This window comes from Callithrix jacchus, chromosome 9 (genome assembly GCF_049354715.1).
Source record: "Callithrix jacchus isolate 240 chromosome 9, calJac240_pri, whole genome shotgun sequence".
Taxonomy (NCBI): Eukaryota; Metazoa; Chordata; class Mammalia; order Primates; family Cebidae; genus Callithrix; species Callithrix jacchus.
The window spans coordinates 11,366,111-11,372,279 of record NC_133510.1 but is presented as its reverse complement, the minus strand read 5'-3'; the positions used below and the strand labels follow the sequence as shown (position 1 = coordinate 11,372,279).

Genomic DNA, 6,169 nt, shown 5'->3' with positions numbered 1-6,169 from the left:
ATCTAATGAAAGTTGATAAGACTTGTTTGCCTGGGTCATTGATTTGTAGCCAAGCCCAGCTCAATGAGTCCAGTTTCTATGTTATCACTTTTCACCCTTCGTCAAGAGCAGGCACTGGAGGGACAGCTGAATTCACAAAGCCAGTATTGTTGACTGTGATTAAAAAGAGTGTGGGATTCACTTTCTCCAACACAAGGGGGAAACTGAAGCTGATTCAACTAAGAGGAGGGCAAAAGGAGTCCTGGCCAGTGTCACCTCACCTGGAGAGAGGATCCAGAGAAGACTGGGGTTTCCATTGTACAGTGTCTGGGGAAAGCTAGAAGAACAGGGCTCTCATTGTTCCACTTCCAGCACTTAACTACCAAAGATGAGAGCTTCCTTTCTACTTATTACCCAGAGTCCAGAGTCTCTGGGAGAGGTAATCAGACCGTACTGTAACATCCTTTGAACTCCCTGGAAAGCCTGTGCTACTACAGTAAAGCGTGTGGGATCCTTATCAACTCTAATTCTCTTGGGTCTTCCTCTGCCATCATTTTCACCTGTGCAGAGTCGCTCAGCCTTGTTCAGTCATTCATTCTTTGCTGCTGCTGTTTGTTTCAATTCCATTAGAAGCTCACTCCAGGAAGCAGAAACTAACATAGAAGCCCATGTCAGGCTTTTGAGCTCCAAAGCACACCTGACCCAGGGATGGTTGGTTATCATGAGGTCAGCCTCTTTGCAAATACTAAAGAAATCACAGTAGAAACGGATTCTGCAATTAAAACCATCAAAACATGCCTTGGTCTTCAGTCAGCATTATTGTGCCTACATTAACCTTCCCTGGAAACAAAAACACTACTTTTTCCTCTATGTTTTCTACATTCTGCTTTGTTAACTCCAAATCAGGAGTTTCATTATTTTTCACATCAGAAAGGAGGTTTTACAAAAGGATCTACAGACTTGAAAGATGCTGACAAGAAAGCAAACATGAATGGAAACATCACTTTTTAAAAATGTGTTTCTTTCCAGGAAGAGCTGAGCAGTGCAAGCATGTGGCAGAATAGGAGGTCATTTCAAAATATACCATGTTGAGCTCCGCCCCCAATTATGAGCAGCAACTCTGTTTGATAATTACCTGGGAAATACAGAAATGGATCCCATTTGCATGCAAAGAAAAATGTGCTTCATTGCAATATGCTTCATTCTGAAAATGTCCCCCTTTTACCAACTTAATAATCACACTACTCTCTAAGATAAGATTTCCTTTTCTTACTTCCCTCTCCTCCATACTGCTTGGATTATCTCCCATCTGGCCAATGAGTCTAAAATGCAAGGACTTATATCTTAATTTTCTTTTTCTTTTCTTTCTTTTTTTTTTTTTTTTTTGGTTAATCGATGAGAGCTTCTTATGTTGCTCAGGTTGGCCTTGAACTCATAGCCTCGCCTCCTCAAGTGCCAGGACAACTAGCCGGAGCCACTGCAGCTCCTGAATTTTATTTTTCAAAATAAGCCTTCACTCATGCCTGTAATCCCAGCACTTTGGGAGGCTGATGCCTGTAATCCCACACTTTGGGAGGCCGAGATGGGCGGATTACTTGAAGTCAGGAGTTCAAAGCCAGTTTGGCCATCATGGTGAAGCTTCGTCTCTACTAAAAATATAAATATTAACTGGGCCTGGTGGTGGGCACCTGTAATCCCAGCTATTTGGGAGGCTGAGGCAGGAGAATCTCTTGAACCTGGGAGGCGGTGATTCCAGTGAGCCAAGATTGCACCACTGCACTCCAGCTTGGACAACAGAGCGAGACTCTGTCTCAAAAATAAAAAAGTCAAACGCTCTTAACATCATAGGAATAAATACTTTCTTGACAATATTACATATGAATATACATACAATATTACATATATATAAAACAAGAAACATATATATATATATTCTCTGTTAAATTCTTTTTTGTTTTGTTTTGAGATGGAGTTTCGCTCTTGTTACCCAGGCTGGAGTGCAATGGCGCGATCTCAGCTCACCACAACCTCCGCCTCCTGGGTTCAGGCAATTCTCCTGCCTCAGCCTCCCGAGTGGCTGGGGCTACAGGCACGCGCCACCATGCTCTGCTAATTTTTGTATTTTTAGTAGAGAAGGGGTTTCACCATGTTGACCAAGATGATCTTGATCTCTGGACCTCGTGATCCACCCGCCTCGGCCTCCCAAAGTGCTGGGATTACAGGCGTGAGCCACCGCATGCGGCCTTGAATTCTTAAATAAGACAAGGCCTTCAACTATCACTATTTCTAACTTTGTTTATTATTATTTTGGAAGCATTATTAAAGTCAAGTAGACAGGAAGAAAAAATGAGAAGTGTAACCCTTGGTGACACTATGATGTTTGCCTGGAGAACCCACAAAAATTCACTAGAAATCTTCACAAATAAGAAATCGGTCTGGTGCTCCCGCCGCTGTCTACATCGCCGTCCCCGCCGCCTGCATTGCCATCGCCTCAGGACCAGCTGTATGATTAGGCCACAATCCTCAATGAGTAAACATATTCCCCAATTCTGTGGTGTTCTTGGTCACACATTTATGGAGTTTCTGAAGGACAGTGGAGATTACTGCCAGGCACAGCATGACCTCTATGCACACAAGTGAACTGTAGAAATTGATTGCTACTCCACCAAGAGGCCCCCATAAGAGTGGTTATCCTGGGCACAGAAGTGTTTAATTGAAATCCACAGAGCATGTTACAAGAGTTCTGACCTGGATGGGGTAAGCCTCAGTGCACTTCTTTTCTGTTGCCTCAGTATTACTGGATTGAAGAATTTCTGCTTCTTGTTAGGAGGGTCATTTCATTTATCATTACTTACAATTTCATACTCAAAGCACTGAGAATTTCAAGTGGAGTATATGGAAGTAGACTTCAGTTTCTCTGCATCATTTCCGTATTCAATTTTTAAAATCATTTCATAACCCTGTTGAGTATTTTTTTTTTTTTTTGAGACGGAGTTTCGCTCTTGTTACCCAGGCTGGAGTGCAATGGCACGATCTCAGCTCACCGCAACCTCCGCCTCCTGGGTTCAGGCAATTCTCCTGCCTCAGCCTCCTGAGGAGCTGGGATTACAGGCACGCACCACCATGCCTAGCTAATTTTTTGTATTTTTAGTAGAGACGGGGTTTCACCATGTTGACCAGGATGGTCTCAATCTCTTGACCTCGTGATCCACCCGCCTCGGCCTCCCAAAGTGCTGGGATTACAGGCATGAGCCACCGCGCCCGGCCCCTATTGAGTATTTTTTAACTAAATTAACATGGCTCGAATGAACAGCCCAACCCCTGTGGAAGCCACATACAAGAACATGAGATTTCTTATTACACACAATCCAACCAACGTGACCTTAAATTTATAAAGGAACGTAAGAAGTATGGAGTTACCACAATAGTAAGAGTATGTGAAGCAGCTTAAGACACTACTCTTGTGGAGAAAGAAGGTATCCGTGTTCTTGATTGGCCTTTTGATGATAGTGTACCACCAGATTGTTGATGACTGGTGACGTCTTGTAAAAATTAAGTTTGGGCCGGGCGCAGTGGCTCACACCTGTAATCCCAGCACTTTGGGAGGCCGAGGTGCGTGGATCATGAGGTCAAGAGATCGAGACCATCCTGGTCAACATGGTGAAACCCCGTCTCTACTAAAAATACAAAATATCAGTTGGGCATGGTGGCGCATGCCTGTAATCCCAGCTACTGGGATTATATGAGGCTGAGGCAGGAGAACTGCCTGAACCCAGGAGGCGGAGGTTGCGGTGAGCCGAGATCGCGCCATTGCACTCCAGCCTGGGTAACAGGAGTGAAACTCCGTCTCAAAAAAAAAAAAAAAAAAAAAATTAAGTGTGGTGAAGAACCTGGTTGTTGTATTGCTGTTCATTGTGTTGCAGGCCTCACGGTAGCTCCCGTACTTGTTGCCCTAGCGCTAACTGAAGGAATGAAGTGTGAAGACGTAGTACAATGCCTAAGACAAAAGCGGAGTGGAGCTTCCAACAGCAAGCAACTTCTGTATTTGGAGAAGTATTATCCTAAAATACGGCTGCGCTTCAAAGGTTCCGAGTGTCATGGAAACAACTGTTGCGTTCAGTTAAAACTGGGGTGCCTAATGCTCTTGGAAGTGGAACTTGAGATAGGACCTAATTTGTTATACATATTAGCTAACATGTTGGCTTAGCAAGTCTAATGAAGCTGCCATAGGAGTACTGAAGGGCGTTTTTACCGGGCCACAAGCTAGACAGATCTGGCAACTTCTGTGTTTGAGTTACAGTCAACCTACTTGGACACTTGGCAAAAGATTCTTGTTGTCAACATGTAAAATGTGTTTGTCATTCGTACCAATGACCTTTCCCCAAATCATGTAATATTGAGTCATAACTTGTTTCAATCTATTCCCATGCCAGAATCTTATGAATACATAAGAAATGTAGGAAGATTTAGGTGCCGGAATACGCAGCACAATACTTGTATATTTTTGGTACCATACAGAACTAAAGTCCCAGGAACTATGAACACTCTAGACCTTGTGTGGTTTATTCCTTCAGTCATTGCAGACATTGAAAGTAGGGCCTAAATGGCTATTTGCCTGCTCACTTTATGTTTACATCTCCCACATTCACACCAGTATACATCAGGTTTGCTTAACCATTGATTTTTTTTTCTACCAAGTCTTACAGTGATTATTTAATGCGTTTATATAAATCTCACTTTGTGCTGTTGTAAAAACAAAACAAAAAACCTCAATTTTGAATCTACATTGTACAGAAGCACGTCTTCAATGTCTTCGGACATTTTTTTTTTCCAGCCTGGGAGACAGAGCGAGATTCTATCTCATAAATAATAGTAATAATAATTACTGGCAGAAGTGATATTGAAGCAGAGACCAGAAAGGTAAGAAGAGGCCAGCTGGCAAGGAGTGGGTGAACCACAGCATGTGCAAAGGCCCTGAGGAAAGGCTGTGCTCAAAGGCTAGGCTGCATCCCCATCACATGGGGTGGTGCCTGGACACAGTAAGAGCTTGGAAAACATTTGATGGCTGGACACGGACACGGTGGCTTACAGTTAATTTAATTAAAAGTCTTACAGTTAATTTAATGTTTGCATTCTGAGGTGCAATTTAGCAGGGAGGACCTGAGAAAAGAATGAGAGGGGGCTGTTAATTATTTTTAGCAAAATGTTGCCCTTGTCTTGTGCAGAACATGTAGAATATGCTCTTTAGTAAAATATTTTTTAAAAGATAGAGATGTTTTGCTATTGTAATCATAAACTTCCTGAAATTCTTGTAATTTTTTTCCATAGTTATCAGAAGTTGTTTACCAACTTATTTTTGTTTGAAAGTGTGATTGTTTTTTTTTCCTTCCCAACCTCTCTTGCAAAAAAAAGAAGTGGGTTTCTGCTAATGAACTGAGCAGACATCTAATATTTTATATGCCTTTTGAGCTGTGTAACTTAATAACTGGATACTTGATAATTTGTTTCATTATGTCACTGATAAAATGGTGATGTGTATTAATGTTAGTTCAACCATGTATTTATACTGTCAGGGGATGTGTGGTTATAGTTCTGTGGGAGAAATAATTTGTCGGTGTTCACCAGCTTGTAAAAACTTAGTGCAAGAGCTTAAACATCTAAATAAATAATGAAATGCAAAAAAACAAAGAAAGAAATTGAAGGTGTCTAGATACAAAATTAATATTGAAAATTCAAGTATTTATATGTACAAATAACATCTGTTTAGAATTTATAAAGAATGGAAAGATCCCAGTTATAATAGTAACAAAAGAAAAAGCACTGAGTAACTGAAAAAATACATACAAGAGAATTGTAAAATGCTACTGAGGGACCACCCCTCCAAAAATAATCTTTAGCAAATGAAAAATAATATGTGTTCCCAGATAGGAAGGATCAACATCATAAAGATGGTAATGGTCCCTAAATTAATCTAAAAGGCATGTCATCCTCATAAAATGTTAAATATTATTTGGAACAACACAAAATTATTCTAAAGTTCACTTGAAGAATAAATATGCAAGAATTCTCTGGAGAATTCTGGGGAGAAGATAGTGAAAGAAGTCTATTCTACTAAAATTTAGCTAATTAAAACAGTGTGGCACTCATTCATAAAGATGTCAACAGAACAGACTAGGATATCAAGAAAATT

General features: G+C 41.0%; 1 pseudogene; it reads left to right on the top strand.

Moving 5' to 3' along the window:
- Positions 1–3,284: 3,284 nt before the first annotated feature.
- LOC118144427 (protein tyrosine phosphatase type IVA 1-like) lies at positions 3,285–4,226 on the top strand (annotated as a pseudogene).
- The last annotated feature ends 1,943 nt before the right edge of the window (positions 4,227–6,169 follow it).